The sequence below is a fragment of the Podarcis erhardii genome, assembly GCF_964252035.2.
Source record: "Podarcis erhardii genome assembly, chromosome: 1".
NCBI classification, from domain to species: Eukaryota; Metazoa; Chordata; class Lepidosauria; order Squamata; family Lacertidae; genus Podarcis; species Podarcis erhardii.
In genome coordinates this window covers 87,210,536-87,231,709 of record NC_138497.1, presented here as the reverse complement: position 1 = coordinate 87,231,709, position 21,174 = coordinate 87,210,536, and the positions used below count along the sequence as shown (strand labels likewise).

Sequence of the window (21,174 nt, the reverse complement as noted above, 5' to 3'; positions counted from 1 at the left end):
CCTGTCTTCTCCCTGTGAATGCCCCACACCCAACCCAAATCTGCTGCAAAGGGCTGGGGAAACCCCCAGAGCATATTTGGATGGTGGGGGAAGGAGGTGAGAACTTTCCATTGCAAACAGAAAACCTTTTGCTGATGGAATGTTTGCAGAGTGCTGCTACGCTTGGTACAACTCCTGGAACCCACCAGGGGAGCCCAGCCCATTCTATAGTGGGATTGCAGGCAGGCAGACAGACAGATATTCATTCATTCTCTCTCCTGCAGCCTGAAGAGAAACAGTCCATTCTGCCACTTCAGGACTGTTGCACCTCATCCTCTCTGGATTTTACAGCATGTGCTACTGGTCACTCACTTCTGGTCACTAGCCTGGTTTCTGTGCTTAGCTTGCTTACAACTTCCCTGCTTTGGAGATTTTACTTCCATCTTTTATGCTCTTCTATGGCAGATGGGGGAGAAGGAAACCAGGATGAAGCTCATAGTTGACATTTGAAGAGTTCTGCCAGTGGATATGGTTTGGATAAGCACTCCACTACTGCTGCTGCTTAGCATTTCTGAAGCTTTAGCTGAGTGCTGTGTGCTGTGCTACAGAACACAGAAGTGTTGGTGTGGGTATGGAGGATCAAGCCACGTGAGGCCACGGGGTTCACAAAAGCCTGCCCTGGGGCTTTTTTCCTCCTCTTTGTTCCTGCTTGGACTTGTAGTGTGTGTGTGTGTGTGTGTGTGTGTGTGTGTGCGCGTGCGCGTGCATGCATGTGTATCAGAGACAGAGCGAGAGAAGCATCTGCAAAATGCACTGCAGAGCCCTAGAGATAAGCTATTTCTGTGCTTCCCCTGGTGTGCTCAGCCCTAGAAGCCACTGATGTGTATGTTATGAAGGGCAGCTCGAAGAAAAGGGAGCATGGGGAATGGGAAGGCAACCAAGCTGTACCTCTGGGTGGCAACCAGCATGAAGCGGAGGAGCAACACTTTCAGATGCAAGAGAAGGATGATTGAATCCTTGCCTGCAGCGCCAACATACAGTATACACAGGAGGGGACAGTGTGTTGGCACAGAGGCCATGTCTCCCAGCCTTGGCCTAGTGACCAACAATTAGCTTTCAAGGGTGTTTGTTTCTCCAGCTAAGGGAATACTTTCCACATTGTCAGGACCAAAAAGTCTGAGTCTCTTTGCACCTCACATGGAAACCAGAGGGAGTGAGGCTGTTGGAATGAATAATGCACCTTCTTTCTCTTCTTTCAGCGTCTCATGCAAAGGGAGACTTTGTGAGGTTTCCCTGAAGGGAGAATCCATGTGCTCTTGTTGTGGATATATATCTCCCTCCATGTGTGCATATGTAGATGTGAAAGTTATCCCTTTGCATCAGGCGTCAGAAGGGTGAAAGGGGGAGTGCGGCTCACTTGCACATCCCTTGCTTTGGCCTCACATGTGAGGCCACTTGCAGACACCCACAGGAGCAAAGTGGTCCACGAGATAAAGATCAGCTTAACTCCTGCCACCCCTATGTCAAGTTGCATAGTTACTAGTCACAATGATTATATTCTATCTAGACTGACAGAGGCAATATGTCTCGGAATGCTTATTTTTAACAGGTAAATTTGATTGATTGATTGATTGATTGAATCAAGTGAGTTTGCCAAAGGACTGCATAGTCCTCTTTGAGGGAAAGAGGAAATCTGCTTCATCCATCTATATACTCTCCAAAATTACAAAGCTTATTGTAGCTTCATAGGTATTGCTCTTAGAAGCTTGTGGGACACTGATTTGGTTAAGACTGGGGGAACTCAGGATGTGAGGCTTGAGGGTTTCCAAACTCCCCCAAAACACACCTCATTTCCTATATTCAAGCATTTGTCCACTTTCAAAGCTTAATTTTCTTCCCTATCAATATTTGTAACTGCTACTTTCTCTTTGGAGCCCTCTAGTGTCCATGAGGCTTTATGGCTTTAGGCACTTTCCCCATGAAATTATTACCGTAATATCCTTCAGTTCCTATCATCCCTGACTATTAAAACACCTGCAGCATGTTAGCCTCCTTGCAAAATTTAAGTGCCTTACCACACTACCAATGCTATTGATGGCTACCAGCTACTGGCTTTCACTCTTGTAGGCAGGATGCCCCTGAATGCCAGTGGCTGGCATCACAAGTGTGGAGAGTGCTGTTGCACACAAGTTTTCTTGCGAGCTTCCCATAGGCATTGTGAACACAGAGTACTGGAGAAGTGGACCATTGGCATGATTCAGTAGGGCTTCTCTTATGTCACAGTACTGCTCTATGGATGGAGAAAGAATGATGGGGTCAGCACACCTAAAGACATCAACTCCCAGACTACTGTAATACTCTTCACAGTATCTGACGCTGTTCTGCTTATTATCCTGCACTCCCAGTTTTCTCGTTGCCTACTCAAAGCACCAATTATGCTAAATGTACCAGCATTAGTTCCTGTGTTTCCATCAGGGCTTATCCACATTTGAGCATTATTTAGTTGTTAATCCTTGCTTTCTCAATTAGAATTCAACCAGAGTAATCCAAACCTGCACGTACTTGAATTTATATATGAGGCACAACTTTGGTCTTTCCCGTTCATACCAGTAGGAGTTCCCTTTTGTGTTTGCCCCAGCCTTCTGTTATGTTGCTTTTGTTATGCCAGTTAAGTACCAACAGGGCATGCATGCAGCTAGCTGCTTGAACACATTTTAAATAAACAAATCCCATACAAAAAGTGTGGAAAAGCACGTAGTCAGGCCATTGTAAAATTGCTTGCAGTTTTCTATTTTTTGCAAATCTGAGCGATCAAACGGGGGAGGGGGGCCTTCACTCAAGAGCACACCAAAAATAGTTACATGAGCTCTGCCAAAAAAGAAATGAAAGCACTGAGGAAGCATTGGTCATGGAAGGGGAGTATCAGAAAGCAACAACTGATGCACCCACACAAAAGCACAGAAATAAACTGTCTGCTACCCCCGGTGGAGTAGGTTAAAGCTTGATTTCCCCCCGTTCATTGAATTATCCCTATATTGAGTAAACCCAAATTTACAGGGAAAAGCATTAAAATTTGTGTTTTTTGAGGGTACTGTCATGTGGACTACACAAATTAATCTGTTTGATCAATCTGTTTGACAAGATTGTATGACTGACTAAGGAACTAAAGACCTCACCCACTACCCATTGCTTTATCTTCAGCTAATACTTAAGGTGAAGCTATTGTAGGGTCCATGTTTTCTTCCCCCCTTTTAATTACCTACCGGTATTTACCTTTCTGACTGATGTGCTTCGACTCCATATCCTTGACCAACAAATGTATGTTTTCTGATTGACAAACCGATTAAGATAAATGCATATCTGATAAGTAATCTTACCCATTTTGCTTTCCCTTTCTTATCTCACTCTTAATTGCTTTGTGTGATAAAGATCTAGTTACATCATGCTATTAAGAGTGAGTTATTAATTTTACTCTAGAACATTTTCATGTGTCTTCTGTTACTATAGCAAGTGCTATCAATGTTGTTGCACACTGTATAATTTTGGATTAGGCATGGATGACCTCTCTGTTTTGGGTGGTGTTATATCCTACCTTTCCCCCAAGGAGCTCAAGGTGACAAACAGGTTATCCCTGCTCCTCATTTTATCACTACAACAACCATTTAAAGCAGGTTAGGCTGAGAGGCAGTGACTGGCCCAAGGTCACCTAATTGAATATAATGGTGGCCCTTTGTTTCTATTTAGCACAAGGCAGGGCACCTGATCTTTGTGAATCCCTCTTACTTAATGCATCCCCACTGTACTCCCTAAAAACATTTCCAGAGGGTTTGGAGATCCTCTGAAACAGTCTGGTCTGTGGCACAGAGCACTGCAATTGGTAGGAGGAGATTTGCACACCTAACCCATCAGCCTCACCTTGCACACCTAACCCATCAGGGCTTATTTCTGATTAGAGCTGCCTAGGAAGGAAATTCTTTTTTTATAATTTCTATTGAAATACTTTCTTGGTTTACAAAAGTACATGCATGCTCTCATTTTTTCAGGTTGTAAAATCTTTTCTACAGATCAGTTACATTTGATATGATAAATTAGTGTTGTGTACAGTAGAAGGTTGGGGAAGAAGAGAGTGAGGGAGAGGAGGGGGCTTGTGGTGAAACTGATATTGTTTTACATAGTGTATGTGTGGGGTTTTGTGTCAGCGTCAATTGGATAGATTCTCTTTCTATCCACTTATTACATTTCCCAGGAAGGAAATTCTAATTAGAGGTAAGCATGGTGAAAAATGAAGCAGGGCAGTTTTCACTCTGGATTAGTTAATCCAAAATAGTTTTGTCTGTGGTTTTACCCATCACAGCCTCTAGGTCTGCCAGCTGTCAGTATGTAGACGCAAAGATTACTCTTGAGGAACTGCAGCTCAGGAGATGCCAGGGACTGAGCCTGAGTCCTTCTGCACGCTCTACCACTGAGCTGAGGCCCTTCCCCAATAGAGTGGCGCCCTCTGCTGCACATGAGGACAGCCAGCTTGCTTGAGGAGTAGGTTGCATGGCACATACATACAGCTCTGTCCATGAACCCCCCCCCAACTGCTCCCTGCCCCTCAGCACCTGCCTCAGTTCTGCTAATGGTAGTAGTAGGGTCTCACCTTGCAGTCATAGGTTCATGAGCTATTTCTCTACTCCTGTCACGCTGAGTGTGTTTGCAAAGCTCCTGATTCATCTGGGCTCCCTCGTCTTCAGGCTAACTATATACCGGTACTTGTAAAATCCAATATGCTCAACAGGTGGCGCTGCATCCTCACCATTATTCACACTGAAAAGGTAACACAGAAGCAGCCTTCTGTAGTTATTGCCCAGGTAGTTTATCTCATAGCAACCTTTTCTGGATCTCTTGGGGGCAATTTAAAAGAGCTCGACAAGTAGTCAGATCCCTCAGCAACTACTCTGTTCTTCTGCAGGGCAAACAAACGACACCGTAATGTGGAAACGTTGACTACCTGAAAGATCAGGGATAGCAAATGCAGTGCCCTCCAGAGATGCTTTGGACTACAAGTCTGATTGGCTATGCTGGCTGGGGCTAATGGGAGTTGTAGTCCACAATGTCTGAAGGACACCATGTTGTCTACCCCTGCTGAAGGTATTACTTACATAGAATCACAGAATCATAGTGTTGAAAGGTACCCAAGGGTCATCTAGTCCAACCTCCTGCCACCCAGCCAGATGGGCAGGGTATGAATATGATGATGATAATGATTCAGGGATATACAGAATTCTTGAGTAGGCATGGAAGCCTACCAAACTTAATCATTAAATAGTACTAGTTAATATTATTCACTTTTAAAAAATTAGTAATACAGTGGTACCTTGGGTTAAGTACTTAATTCGTTCTGGAGGTCCGTTCTTAACCTGAAACTGTTCTTAACCTGAAGCACCACGTTAGCTAATGGGGCCTCCTGCTGACGCTGTGCCGCCGCTGCACGATTTCTGTTCTCATCCTGAAGCAAAGTTTTTAACCCAAGGTACTATTTCTGGGTTAGCAGGGTCTGTAACCTCAAGCGTATGTAACCTGGAGCGTATGAAACCCGAGGTACCACAGTAACCATAGAAATATCTTAATGTTAATGTGTTTAAATAAACCGAAACACTTGCTGTAGCATGGAGATATGGGTATATTTGTGAAGACCTAGTTAAAGTGGATGGGGTTTGCTTAAAATAGCATCCGGCTAGAAGCCAGGCTTTTTTTGGCAAAAGTATGGTATGTTAATATTCTTTAGTTACTGTGGATGCATGTTTCCTGAATGGGCGTCTTTCACCCTACAGGGATGGGGCCTACAACAATATGGACCGAGCTGAGAAGTAAAACCATTGGCTGAGTTTGAAGGACAAAAAGGAGACAGAGGGAGGGTGTGAAGAGAGGCAAGGGTAGAACATCAGGTTTTGTTACTTGTCCATATGAGACTTGGGAGCTTGTCTTCCTCTACAAATGAAGCAAACATTACAAAGCTCCTTAAGTCTCCAGTGCCCTTTCAACCAAAGGAAACTAAATCCAGAAGCCCTCACATGTGTGCCATGTAGTGGTAGGAATGTCAGACTAGGACTGGGTTCAAATCCTCACTCAGCCATGGGCCTTCAGCCATTCACATATTAACCTACCTCGCAGGGATGTTGTGAGGACCAACTAGGGGTGGGGAGCCATGTATGGTCTCCTGAACTGCTCAGAGGAAGGGTAGGGTTAAAATGTAACACATAAGTAATAACCATGAATTTTTCACTGCCAAGGGAAGTGGGGTGAGCATGTGTCTGCCTATCTTCTGCTCCCATGAACATGCCCATGACCAGCAATCTTTCCATCCATTCATTTAGAGGACTAATTCCCAAGGATTGCACCAAGGCACATTAGCATGCCATGGAAGAACTCCTGGTATCTAGTTAGAAATACATACATTGGACCATGAAACGCTCCTGCTCTCTCTCTCTCCCCCTCTCCCTCTCTCTTTGGACTCACCTCCTTCCAGTCACCTCAGCTTTGGAACTGAGTAGCTTTGCTGCATCTCTGCATCAGGTTCACCTGATCTTGCAGAGGTGCAACAGAATTACCTGTCCTTGAAGAACTAACTCACCCACAGACATAGGAACTGGCATCTTATGAAGGTGAATGGCTGTTATTCTTGCACTCTAAAAATGAAAAGTGTGTGTGTGAGAGTGTATCTAATTTGGGAAACGGAAGTTTTTGGATAAGAGCCAAGCCAAGCTCCACAGTTCTGATTCTTGCCACCAGAGGGGGACACTAAATCTACGACCAATCCACAACGCTTTTTGTATGTTCTGTTATTGTATGCGGGTCTCTGGTTGCCCATGTACTGTATCTCTTCCCTTCTAGAATGGAGAAAAGCTACCAAGTTTTCCTTGTGCTTGTTATATGAAGGGGACCATGAATTGCCCCAATTCTGCTGCCCCTTCTGAGATCAGGGAACATCCAATCTATGCCAGCACACTGCATAGCAGTGATAAAATTATGGGCCCTGAGGTGTTCTTGGATACAGTGGAGCAAGGCAGGAAAAAATAACAGTAACTGCATGTGTGAACAAAAACAGAAAGACCACCTTAGGCAGCACCTACCTTTTAGGCCCTTACACTCATTTCCCCCCTTCTTGACTCGTTCACAGGAATAATCAGCTGAGGTGCCTAATGATGGGGAAAGGGCTGTGTGAAAGTCTGACTTGCCGTTCACATTGTGGGACAGGGAATCATTAAAGAGCCCTGGCTACAGGGCATAAATGGGGGGTGGGTATTTCAGAGATCCATGGCTGTGCTTGGGGCCAGCTGGGAAGTCTTTGGGTGGGTGTTGATTTTCGACCCCAGCCTCTTCTCCAGTTTTTCTACATACATGCACCAGGGAGAATGAAGAGTCCTTGGAAAGGGCTAGACAGAACCAGCCCTTCTAATATACTACAGGAGCTGCTGGTGTCAGCCTTTCCCAGTTACAGAGTCCACAGCAGGTATGGGGAATCTACTGTGCTCGAGATGTTGTTGGACTCCAACTCCCATCAGCCCCAGCCAGCACAGCCAATAGTCAGGGCTAGTGGGAGTTGTACTCCAATACCTCCTGGAGACCCAGAGCTCCTCCATCTCTGGTTTAGAGGGCATTTTACTGCTGGCATCGACAGCAAGGCTGCTACCTTCAAACAGCTGGGCAGGAATAATTGCCACTTGTTCAGAGATTATTGGCCAGAACATGGAGGGGAATAAAAAGAGGAATCTGTCATTGCAAGGAATATTAAACACTGTGGAGGAGGAGGAAGGGGAGTGGGTGGAGAGAGTTTTATTGCCTCCGTTTTGGAACTGTGTTCAAAGGCCAGTTAGCGCTAGTTCAGTACTACTTTTCACTGAATGGAACTGATCGCTGGGAAGAAAGCTCTGGGATTTGGCCAGGAAATACCTTTGTTTGGATGGTAACATCGGGCTGTGAGTTATCCTGAGTCCGGTGTTGCACTTCCAGCGGCAGCCATTTCTGGCTGTCTTAGAGGAAGAGCAGAGCAGCGCAGTGCAACAACAGGAGCAGAGAAGACAACTGATGATTCACTATCAGCATGAAGTAGTTAATGCTGAGGAACACTTTAACCTGTGTGTATACTAGGCAAGGCTCCTCAAGACACACACACACACACCAAGAGTCCCAGCCAGCCCAGTATATGTCAGCTCCAGAAATGACAGGTACAATATTTTAGCAATCCCACATCATATGCACACACTCAAATCTACTGATCAGGTCTCTTTGTCCGGTGTGTACAAGACATTCACCGCACCCCTCCTTGCTCTTCCCTTACTCATCATGGCACAGAAGGTCTTTGTTTTGCCTGTCTGTTATCAAGGAGACCTGCCATCTCCTCCTTCAGCAGGATGGTTGGTGGGGGCACAGGTGGAGAACTAGTGGAGGCCCAGGGCTGAGAACCATAAAACAACCGGGGCGCAGCTGGGAACAGAGGAGTGAACAGAGAGAGGGAGGGAGGGAGAACAAGAGCAAGATAAGATAGAGAGAGAAATGCAAACTATGTCATGGGAAGAGATGGAGGGTGCATGTGGAAAGCTACCGTAGGCCCATGGGAAAGGAACTCGGGTCCATGGGCTGCCTCCTCCCCCAGCCCCTGGCATCAAAGCCTCCTTGCCTGTCAGTGGGAGAGCTGCCCGCCCATCACCCACACACCTGCAGCTTAAGTGGGGGCTGCGACCAGACAGAATGTTGCTCTGTCACACAGAGGGGGAGCCGGACTAAGTCACCTCCCCCACCCCAGTTTCTGTCTGTGGCTGCCAGAGGAATGTGACACCCGCCCCGAGACCAGACCCACTGGCCTGACACAAAGAGCCAAAGCAGCAGCAATTTTGCGCCACCACCCATCCCAGCCTGAGAATTTAAACAGATACCCAGAATCTGTTTGCAGTGCTACAACATTGCATATCAAATATATACCAGAGCACCCTGAAGCATCTGCAGAGAGACAGCCGGGCCATACAGACATAATATTGGTGGGCAGGAGGCAGGGAAAGAAGCTCCTTAAATCTCTCTCCACTTACCTATCTCAAATCTACCTACCTATCTACCTACCCACCCAACGGCGTAGAGAGGCAGCTGCCCCTCAAATTGAAGTAAATAAATAAAAATAATTAAGTATTTTTCAGTTAACTGACCAATCATATTGCAGATAGCTCAGTTCTGCCCCCTCCCCAACACAACATAAATTCTGGCTATGCCCATTTATCTACCTATTATATTTATATCCCACCTGTCTTCCAAGGAGCCTAATATGATATATATCATTCTCCCCCTCTCCATTTTATCCTCAAAACAACCCCACGAGTTTGTTAAGCTCAGAGGCTGTGTCTGACCCAAGGGTCCCCAGTGAGCTCCATGGCCAAATAGGGACTTGAACTTTGGTCCCACAGCATCCCTTCCACTTTTCCTGAAGAATGGCAGCATTCCTCTACTATGCTACATTTTAAGGATGCAAGCCTATACCTGTGTATCTGGGAGTTAAGCCCCACTGAGCTTCTGAGACAGGTACGATGGTGCCGTGAGCCAGTAATGCTCACCTGGATATTGCCAAAGGCCAGAGAGTACAGTATTTTAATAAAATCTCATCAGCCGGGCAAAACAAAGGAGGGTCTAATCCCAGAGGAATAGGTAATTCAGCCCCTGGAGTACAGAACAGCGGAACAGCCTTTGCCAACCTAGTGCCTGGCTGTGACGGATGGCTGTCATAGTCCGAAACATCTGGGGGGCACCAGTTTGGTGAAAGCTGATGGGGCCTCAGAGCTCATTTTAATGTTGCTGCTGGGTACCACCCCAGAATCTGCCACCAGGAGGCAGGCTTGTTCTTCTCTGGTTTCTTTATTCCCTTCGCCTTGTGGAAGCTGGCTGGTTCCTTTTTGTTAAAGCCCGTGCTTGAAAGATTAGAGCATGCCAGCATATGGCATGAAAGCGACCACTTGCACAGATAACCTGGGATGTGGACTAAGCTTTTTGCCCAATCTGGTTCACAGTTGGCCTGCCCACCTGTGCCTGTTCATGAGCGGAGAGCAGCAAATCCAGCAGAAATCATCCATGAGCAAATGCAACATCCTTGGAATACAGTGACAATGCTAATAGCTCCATTCCCAATGCACTGGGGAAGGGGCTGCCCAAAAGGGGCTGGGAGAATGATGAGACAAAATATAATGCAAATGGGCTCAATCCGGGGGTGGAGGTAGTGTCCTTTGGCTTATCATGGGATGGCTGCCAGACATATCACATTGGTGTGATTGCTTCTGGCAACTGAATCTAACAATTTTGCTGGAACAGAAATTTCCCTGTGGGTGATCCAGGCCAATCAGAGATCATGTAATGAGCAGAACAGCATCAGAACACTACCTGGTCTGTCTCTCACTTCTGCCATGGAGCTCATTTGGTGGCCTTGAGCAAGAATTTCCCCTTCAGCCTCTGTCCCCCTCTGCAACACAGAAATAATAATACTACCTTACAGGGGTAGGTTGTAAAGATTAAAAGAAAATGTAATCCCAGCACTTTGAACACTTATCAAAGCACTATATATGTAAATGCTTATTTGGTATAACATCTGGCATTATGATGTTCTTCGACACCAGTAAATAAAAACATGGGAGTAAAAGCAACCAATTGGATTTGGCTGTATATGCTGGCATCAGTATTGGGAAATGATAGCAATTTTAACCAAAAAGCAAACATTTTTGCATAGTGTCAAAAAAGAAGGCATTTCCCAGCAATGCAAAAAATGATTGCAAAAAGTGATGAGTAACTTTAGTTCAGTGCTGTCCTTAATGAAGTGCTGCTTAGTTCTGGATAAGTTTACATCAGACCTGGATGTGAAAGTTTTCCTAGCTGATTCTACGAACACATTTCAGTCTGGATTGTGTCACCCCTGAGGGCTATTAATGCAGGACAGAAAGTGGAATGAACTGTCTAGCCAATGTAAGTGTTCCATTTGAATTCCAGATGTAGGAAACCTCCCCACAAAAAGAAAGAGGTAAACATACTTTCTGAAAAATAGCATTAGCAAGTACCAGGTTAACCTGAAATGTGGATCCATCAAAAGATGAAACAGGATGAAACACATAAACTGGGTCTGCCTCCTAGTGGGTCTCTTTCTTACCTGCTCAGAGATCCACATGCTTCCACTTATTCTCTTGGTCATCAAATTGACTGCTCAAAGGAATTGTCTTAATCTTCATCTAGATGATAGTTTAAGAAAATTACAAAGCTAAAACACAGGCACCTCCCTGGTTGGTTGGTTGGTTAGTTGGTTGGTGGGTGGGTTGGATGCTTTGTGATGTCATTGTTGCTACATGTCCACACAAGTGAAAATGTCCCTTGCTGGCAGAAGAGCATGGAAAGATAAGAGAGGTAACATCTTGAGTCTAGCAGGGTCACCAAAGCAGCTCATCTGAAAAGAACGACTCTCTACAGCCCTGGTTACAGTAGTGGTGGAAAGACACACTCTTGCTAAAGCATTTGGCAACTCTTTTCTGGTTGGTGGGAAAACATTGATGCTTTGTGAAGTCACCACTGCTGTTATGTGTCCACATAAGTGAGAAGACCACCTGGAGGTAGAAAGAGCATGGAAGATTAAGAGGAGCCAACATCCCAAGTCTGGCCGGGTCATCCAAGCTGCTCAGCTGGAAGAAGAACACTGCACAGCTCTTGATCCATTTCTACTTGTAACTAACAAAGATGGCACAGGAAGTAGACTGGCTCAGCAGCCAGGCTGGTGTGTGCAAGATAAACCTCTACAGCCCTGATACACATAAAGACCAGGAACGTAAAGTGATTTGCTTTGTCGACGTTGCCAACCTGAACTCAAAGGAGAGAGATGGAGCTACTGGTCGATCCAAGAACATCTCTGACCCTGACAATGAGCTGGACTTGGCGAATATGGAAGAGAGAGAGGTCATCATAATCAAGGACAATGAGCAAAACAGCTGCTTTAATACTGAGGGAGCAGTTTGCCTTTTCAAGCAAGGCTCCATTGATGATGACAATGTTGTCAGCTGGCTCAACAATGACCTCCAGAAATATGCAGTTGGATTCCAACATGCGCTGACATCCTTAAGAAAGCCTCGCAAGACTAAGGTACTTGACTTGGCATCCAGGAACAACAACAACACTTCTTCCAGTGCCGGTAGTGAAGGAGGGAACTCAGATGACATTGCCTATTACGCCAATAAGCTCTGCAACTTAGTTGTTGAAATGACACGCAAGGAGATCAAGGAGAAATGGGAAAGCTCAGGGAAATGCACCCGCCATATCATTAGCCCCCACAACAACAGGAACAAGGTGAATATAGCTGAGAATATGGAACGATGCAAGACGCCTCCAGAAATCAAGAGGGACGACCCATTTTCAGGGGACATGGCAAACCACAATGACTTCAAGCAACATGAAGCCATGTATATGGACAAAGACAGGAAAGCAGACGACATGACTTCCATAAGCAAAGGGATGATGGTGTATGCAAATCAGGTTGCTTCAGACATGATGCTGTCTTTCCTGAAGACCATGAGAGTCCAGAAAGGTAGGCACCCTCCGCCAGCATGTGCTGTTTTGAAAGAGGTACTTATGAAGCACACCAAGGAAATCGTATCAGACTTAATAGACTCCTCCATGAAAAACCTGCACAACATCACAGGGGCGCTCATGACAGACTCTGATTTTGTTTGTGGACTGAAGAGGAACCTTTACAAGGCTGGAACCCAGAAGACCGCGGAGGTTTTGGAAGTCATGGTGAAGCGCTTGTTTAAACTCATCTTGGGAGACGATAAGCAGTACAGAGCTCAAAACTTCACCTTTGCAAACTATAAAGCAGGGGGGGCCCGGGGCCATTGCAGTCAGGGCATGCAGTTTGCATCCATGAAAAGGGAGTCTTGTGACTATGGAAAGGAAAGAGCAGGTGGCCCATGCCCAAGGAAACATTTTCCAGCAGGAACCAAGGTGCCGGACAAGCAGTCCCTGGATCTGTATGCCAGAGAGCTTCTGGTCACAGCATTGCAGCAGATACAGCAGCACCTGCTGGAAAAGAACAAAGACTGCAGACCTCGTGAATGCAACACCTCCTCATATGGCTACATTCCCCGTGACTATGACAGGGCGGAGGGGAGCTGTGGCCCCAAATTCTCACACAGGTCATGTGACAGAAAAGCAGACCCCTGCCATTCGGACAGCCTGAAAGATAAAGGACACCTCATAATGTCCATGGTCCAGAAGATTTTGGATGAAGCTGGCTTAAATCTAGACGAGAACTGCGGGGACAAAAACAGGGGATAGAAGCAGAGGCCTTGGTGAGGAAGGAGCTTCCCAAACCAGAACCAACATAGCAACATCAAATGCATATGACAATATGGAGCAAGATGGATTCGAGCACATTTATCGACCAATTGATGGAATCTGTGATGAAGATGATCTCTCTTTTCATAACTAAAGGCATTTGCTCTGGTATTAGCTAATTAGATACCATCATCACAGCCCCACTGCAAGCAGCAGTGGCATGAATTCAAACTGGTTGATAAAACGGTAGCTGGGCAAGATCATCGATTAAAAGCAAACATTAAAAAGTCAGAAGAGGAGAGAGGCCCTGTTATTAATTCCCTCACCCAAGCTTAACAAAAGTAGACCGGTAACAGTCAGCTAGTTGCTAGGTGTTACCCAAAGAAACAATAGTGACTAACAGGACTTCTTCTGGTAGGTGGGACAGGGTTAGAAAGTACACCACCATCCTCTTCTCGATCCTGTACATCTTAGGAAGGCCCCTGTTTCAGCTAGCCCTTCTCAGCTTATCTAAAGCGCATTTGGATTAAATCTACCAGAAACCCAATCAGGTCAATGTTTTGTTTTGCATTAGAGTTTGAAATGCTACCCTTAAGCATGGCAGCAGCCCTTGCAAAACTTGGGGCCTTCCAGATGTTTTGGACTACAACTCCCAATAGTTGCTGGCTGGGGCTAATGGAAGTTGTGGTTCAAAACAGAAGGGCACCAGGGTTGGTGAAGGTTGCATGAGAGGAGCTCTGAATAAATGGGAGATCAGTTAGGGCCCCTCCTGCCCTCCCTCGCTTCTAACACTAATATCCATTTAGCTGGATGATGCTCTTTCCTTCATGGTCTCTCCTTTGTGGCTGGAATTTTGGTGAGCCACAGACATGTCTGAGATCTGTGCCAGGACACACATACCACAGCTGCGGGGGGGGGGGGCAGAGAGTAGGTGTAGGAGCCCCTGCAGAAGCAGCTCCTACAGAGTTTCACGTGCAAAGAGCATAGCAGCCACTGGCATAAAAAAGTGTGCCCCCAAGAAAGTGCCAAGTACATGGATGTGTGTGAATTATAATCAAATGCCATTCAGTGTCAAAGCCTAAAGCGGTCTCTTGAAAGTCAAGGGCAGATCCACACTGTACATGTGAAACACATTCAATGCACATTTAAAGCACATGACAGACACACACACCCAAGAATCCTGGGAACTGTAGTTTTTTAAGGGCGCGTGGAATTGTAGCTCTGTGAGGAAGGAGGGAACTACAGGAAAACACATAAAGTAAATGGGGGAAGGGGCTCTAATTTTATGGGGTGGATTCTTATTTTGTTTGGAGCAGCAGGGCTGGGGAGTTTAATGCTCCTGCCCTTTCCCAGATCTAAACTGCCCCTCCCATATCTGCTTCACATTTAGTTTCACAGCGGGGGGAAATGCAAATGCAACGCAGGCACCTGTATCCTCACACTGCACTTATTTTGGCCCTGAGATGCACACACCATCTATAAATCAGTGCATCACATTCCCTGTGCTACTCATATACATCATAAACACTGCCTCCTACTCATTAAAGAGTTCCAAGGATTCCTTTGTAGACAAACAGAAGGGACGAACTGGGCTGATTGATTCTCTTAATATTTTGTCTTTCAAAGCACTAGTGATTTATTTTCCCCTAATTTAATTAGGAAACAAACTCCCAGAATTCACTGCATCAGCACGTGATGTATCCTGTTCTCCAAGACTTTGGGGGAGCACTAGAGATTTGACAGAGACTTCCTTTTTGTCTCATCCTCTTGCTTTGGGGGGCTGGAGAAGATTTTAAAGTTTCAATCTCAGTTGAGAATTCTGTGTTGACAAATACACATATTTATACAGTCCTGTAGCAGTCAGAAGAAAAGTCATCACTTATGTCAATTTCCACTTGTACGACACAGCACAATTTGGAATGGGGGGAAATATAGGTAGACAAAACAGGCTGGCAGACGTCAGTGTGCGGAAACCGTTTTCCTAAACAGCAGCTGACAATCTTCCTAGAGCACCTATCTCATGAACCATGGCATCTGCATCCACAAAAGGTATGACAAACTATTAAGCGTTGAGGTGTAACAAAGCCAATGGTAACACTTCCAAAGTTACCAACAAATAAACTTCTGGAAGTTCTACAGCAAAGTATCAAAACAGCTTGGTGCCTTCATTATATATCTTTAGACACCAGGTGGAAACATTTCAACCAGGCATTCAGCTGATTAACATTCTCTGGCTTTTTAAATCTGTTTGTGGAGTGGAGTTTTTGTTTTTTGTTTTTATTATGTGTTTTGTATTCTCATTTTGTATTTTTCTTTTGTGAATTGCCCTGAGATCTTCGGCTGAAGGGTGGTGTACTACTCCTACTACTACTACTACTATACAACTACTACTAATAATAATTACAATTAGTATGAAAGGGTGAACTGAAAGCCATGAACCTGGATATCCTATAATATCTATGGTACCTTTCTGGATTAAAATGAGAGGCTGGTCAGTGCAGGGAAGGAAGCAGCCTCCTCCTGGCTGGAAGCCCATATCCAAAGGGCCAGTGACTCAGGGCAGGAGGGAGGGACTAAGTGAGAGGCTGGAAGGGGTGGCACTGCAGCAAAAGCAGCCCCCCCCCAATGCTCCCCGACACTAATGAAGATGAAGTGAGCCAACTCCTTTCTTCTCAAAGGGAAATTTAGTAGCTAAGAGAGAAAAAATGCTTTCAAGTGTATTCATCTAGAACAGGGCCCGGCGGCTAGAGATTCCTGCGGAGTGAGCTGGGCCTGGAGACATGAGTGACACGCTGAAAACAAAACAAAACAAAAACCCAGACATGTAAATGCACACAGCAAAACACAAAGAGATGCATGCAGGTGCATGAGCCCTACAGATATACAAACACCTAGCTTGCCAGCACGCAGAAGGACACAGGACTCTCCTGGCTGGGTCAGTCCACAACCCAGTTAGCCTGGTATTCTGTTTCCAAAAGAGGCCAAGGGAGGTGTCTCTGCAGAGGTGTGTTTGCACGAAAACTAGGGATCGTCACACCAAGCTGCACATCTTGAGTGGATACATGCAAGTGCATGGAAGGTCACAAATACACCAAAATGTAAGCACCTAAATAGGGTTTATGCCTGCATGGCAGTTTTGAAGGGATACCGCCGTGCGTGTGCTGCAGTCTGAGCATGCGCCATGGATTTTGCCCACGCCAGGCTCTCCCTTGTTTCTGATCTGCTATACTGTAATCAGCAGTGAGTACCAGATTGGTGTAGGTCATGATCTCTGAATAGTAGGGTTCATAATACTGTATAAAAAATAAGATACCTGAACATTTGAGCTATCATCATAATGTCAGAGCCTCTGTCTATAATATTTAAGAATGACTGGAGAACAGACTGGAGGTGGGCAAACATTGTTGCCATCTTCAAAGCGGGGTGGGGTGGGGAGTAAGGAAGACCTAGGCAGCTACAGACCGGCCAGCTTGACATTGATACCAGGAAAGGTTGTAGAACTGATAATTAAGCAGCCAGTCTGTGGGCATATAGAAAAGGATGCTGTGATTACTAAGAACCAGCATGGGTTTCTCAAAAACAAGTCAGGTCATCTTTCTTTTGTTAACACAAGTTGGGTGGATCAGGAGAATGCTGTGTATGGTAGGTTAGTATCTACACACACCTCTGTATCTTCCATCTAGGCAAGCAAGAGGCATTATCAGAGTTCAAGGATGCATTCCAGACAGGTAAAAATACTTGGGGTGCAAAGAAGAGCTGGTGAGGGGTGTGGTCTGGGCAGATGGGGGCTTGGCTTGGGCAGAGTTCCAAGGGTCAGATGGAGGCCTGTGGGCCACTCCTGCTCTGTTTGGAAAAACACACAGAGAGAAACCTCTGTGCCCCTCTAGAAATTTGGTCTCATTAATGTACCTCTTCCCACTGCCTTTTGTGATTAGACCATCCTCATGCCAGGTATCCAATAAGATTATTTTATTGTGCCCCACATTTTTGCCAATGTGGAACACCAGCACCAGATAATAGTCATTTGTAGTGCAGTGCCATACAGTTAAATAAATACAATCAGAACAAAAGTAAAAAGGGAAAGGGGGTTTGGTTGAGTTGGGATAGGTCCCAACAGAGTCTGCTGGGCATGTACTTCATGCAAACAAGTACACATCCCAGATGTCTGAGTGTTTATTCTCTTAGTGATGCTAGATGAATATAGCTTTTTCATATGGTGCAAGAGTAGCTCAGCCTCCCAACCACAGAGCAATCAGGGGACACGTACACTCCAGCTTTTGGCCACCAACAGAGCATACAAAATCCAATTACGTAACTCCTCTGTCAAGGCCCACAGTGTTGGAATATAACTCAGTATGGTGTGAGCATCTGAGGATCTTAGGGGTTTCCCCATTAGCAAGTTAATATGGACAATGACTTCCGTCCAAAAAAGTGCCACTATCAGGCATGACCTTTCTGGTCTCATTCTAGCTCCTGATCTCCCAGCCTGCTCCACAAATAATCATTCCGCTCGTGGAATTGTGGGGTTGGAACCAAAGGAGTCCCTCCTCTGTGCCTGAAGATAGGACTATCTACCTCAACAGATTCCTCACTGTGAGCCACAAGCAAAAGGGAGGCATGTTGTAAGGTTTCAGAGCAATAGCAAGTCTAGGCCCCAGCAAAACAATGTCAGTAGTTCATAATAGCTGGAAGAAATTTCTTTCTTGACTTTTGGGGTCTCTAGCTTATCCTTGACAGCCCTTTGGTCAGCAAATGTGACACATATTTGTGAGCCATGCTGTGGATATATGGTGCCACACTGCTCTCATTATCAAAACAAAACAAATTCCTTACAGTAGCACCTTAAAGACCAACTAAGTCAGTTCTTGGTATGAGCTTTCGTGTGCATGCACACTTCTTCAGATACTGTCACTGCTCTCATTATCTTCAGATATCTGTCACTGCTCTCATTATATCACTGTTACATACAAATACAGAGGTTGGACTAGATGATCCCTCTGTCTTTCTCCATCCCTGTATCTCAGGCTTCAGGTTTGTGGCCAAATAGGTAAGAAAGAAATAGTTTTGCCATTAGATCAAAGTGGCTGGGGAAAACCCACTTTCTCTGTTACCCACAAACCACCTCATCTCTCCAAAATGAGAGAGGGTGAACTCTAGAAATTTAGGGTGCTACCTTTACACTGGGTGTGTTTTTTGTGTTGACTCATATTGTACAATGTAAGGAAAGGCAACTAAAACCTGTCAATTTAACATTCCTTGAGCCAAATGTAAGTAAGTGGCATGACCCAGTTCTAAGTGTCCCAGAATCATACTAGGCTGAACACAGATCAGGATAACAATCAGAATGCAAATTTCTCATTTACAAGCTCAAAATATCCAATTTCACATAGGCAGACCCAGCAGGAACCCCAAATCCTGCTGGAATATCTTTGTTATTTTATTTTTTAACTTCAGTTTTTTAAATGATATCTTCCTAAAAGACTGGATCTATTCTGTTCTTGGAAACTACCTTGGATATTGTGGATGAGGCGGACTTTAAATAATAGAAATGAGCATTGTTTGAACAGCAGGGATGGAACTCTGTTTTTATGGCTGCTATCTCAAAGGGGCTTGTGGTGACATTGTCCTGAGGACAAGTGGAAACAATTGAGAGGTGGGCCATGTAGTTATACAAGTTTCCTGCTGAGAGCCAGGGAAGGCTTCCCTGGACTGTGCTGCAAGAATGTGGTGAGATCCACTAACCAAGATGGCTTGAACATGGGAGTGTACAAATTCATGGGAGATAAGGCTATGGGTGGTTGCTAGCAGTGACGGCTGTATAACTGCCTACATGATCAGAGGCAGCATTTCTGGGAAACACAAGTAGGGAGAGCTATTGTGTGCTGGTCCTGCTTGTGAGCTTCCTATGGGCACCAGGGTGGCCACTCTGAGAAACAGGAGGCCTCTGGTATAACCCAGCATGGCTAATACCATTTCAAGCTCAGATGTTGGAGGAGTTGCATGTTGGGATGCTCCATCCCTCTGCCTCATAAAGCCCCCAAACCATACACATAGAAAACTCTCATGACATCTAGGTCTCCTGACATGCCTGCTCTCTGTATGCAGGGAGGTAATTCCCACCTTCCCATGGAGCAGCATCCCATCTGCACTGGTGTTGTGTTTTATCAAAGCCCCAAATGTGGTCCCTTTAGTCAATGTATATGTTTCTGTACTTACATGCTCAGTCCACCAGAGGGCACTCACACTCCAGCTTGCTCCCAGCACCTGTTGGCCAGATGTGTACATGGAAGCCTGGGACTGGTCTTTTTAGAGTTCTCCTGCACAGACTTCCTAGCTGCCTTTTGAATTTCCTACCCCACTTCCACATCTTAGTTACATCCATGTTAGATGTGGACAGGAAGGAAGCTTTGAAGATGACCGTTCAAGATCACAGATTGGATCGCAACCCCACTACTTTGGGTATATACGCAACTCCATAGCTAGCTGGTCAGCTAGCCAAGGGCCATTCAGTGATCACACATCCCTCACTGCTGCTACTCTGCTCCCTTCTAAAGTGTTTTTGCCTGGCTGGAAGGTATCCTTGATCTGTGACAATGCATCTGGCTTGCCTGAATAGAGAATGGATAGGTGATAGTTGGGTGCTGTGGGATGTGCCCTTTTTCTATTATTAGTAATGTGTTTTAAATATTTTTGTGTATTTTAATTTGGTATTCTATGCTTTATTTTTAAAAAGTAAGTCACTGAGAGAATTTTTTGTAGTAAGCAACATAACAACAACAACAACAACAACAACAGAGAGTTGCATGCAGGAGAGGTGTATAGAAACCTCCGACTTTTGCCTGGCCATAAAGTTGTCTCCTGTACAAAGGTAAGAACCACTGCTCTGCCCATTTTTTCCTCTGGCCATGTCAGCCCTCCAGCATGTGGCCCCCAGACAGTTGCCCACCAGGGAATGTGGCCCTCAAGCTAAGAAAGGTCCCCCACCCCGATGCATCATATACAGACAACCACTTCTAGAGTCAGTGCCTGGATCATGTACAGACTGCCAACAAGAGTTAACAGCACCACCAGCATTGTACAACTAAAGACCAACAAACAAAAATGGTTTTGGTATGGAAAGATACTGAAGGGTACAGGAGAAATAGCAGCAATTTCTCACCAGCAATATATGTAATTAGCCATTGCCTGCTACTGAGGAAGACTGTTTTGTTGTTCTTTTAAAGGCAAGGGACAAGATAAGGGGTCTTCTGGTTTCATCACCACCCAACGCCTCAGGGAATCCTCCTGGGTTCTGGGAGAATTTGCCCACTCCTACAATCATGTCAAGATTCCCTGGCTGCTCTTAAATTCATACTCTGCCTATATCTTTCTTTAAAAAGCTTTACCTAGAGCTCTCCTGCCCCAACTTCTCTGTGTCCTACCTTTTCCTCTATGTACCCCAAGATCCCAGAAGCAAGGGGAGGGTGTGCCCTTTTTTCTGTAAGCGATAGGTAACAGACCTACCTTTCAGTGCCTCCAGACTGTCCATGTTTTGTGGGGATTCAAGCACATAGCAGGGAATTTAGCTTTGCCGCCTTAGTGCAACAAATCTACTTTTTGAAAGAAACAGGCCTTTTGTGGTTAAGAAAGTGTGGCATGAACGAATGATGGACAGGGGGCTTGTCAACACAGAAACAAAAAAGGAAATGTAGAAACACTCAACGAGCAAACCAGGACGATTCTCGTTGTCTTATAACCTCCCCTCACAAGCAGATCAAGACAAATGCTCGATAAATGGTCAGAGGTAGTATAATCTCTGTAAATGCACAGACTAAGAGGCAACTTGGACAGGATGGAAATCAGCAAACAAAGTGTGACCCAGTCACACAG

General features: G+C 45.3%; 1 protein-coding gene and 1 pseudogene across 5 annotated transcripts in view; one reads left to right on the top strand and one right to left on the bottom strand.

The window, feature by feature from the left end:
* Positions 1 to 21,174, bottom strand: part of CDK5R2 (cyclin dependent kinase 5 regulatory subunit 2) — a 41,551-nt gene that overhangs the window by 9,553 nt on the left and 10,824 nt on the right. Inside the window, exons 1-2 of one of the 4 annotated variants that reach the window (XM_081853236.1) lie at positions 11,138 to 11,227; positions 4,622 to 4,788 (exon numbers count right to left, since the gene is read on the bottom strand). The exons of 1 other annotated variant lie outside the window; for it this stretch is intronic. The gene's annotated coding sequence lies outside the window, so the exon portion shown is untranslated. Of the gene's footprint in view, positions 1 to 4,621; positions 4,789 to 11,137; positions 11,279 to 21,174 lie in introns of those variants that run through there. 2 more of the 4 variants (XM_081853235.1, XM_081853234.1) reach the window with 2 other exon arrangements.
* LOC309336737 (A-kinase anchor protein 4 pseudogene) lies at positions 11,367 to 13,599 on the top strand (annotated as a pseudogene). Its single transcript has one exon. The product of its transcript is annotated as an A-kinase anchor protein 4 pseudogene (transcript).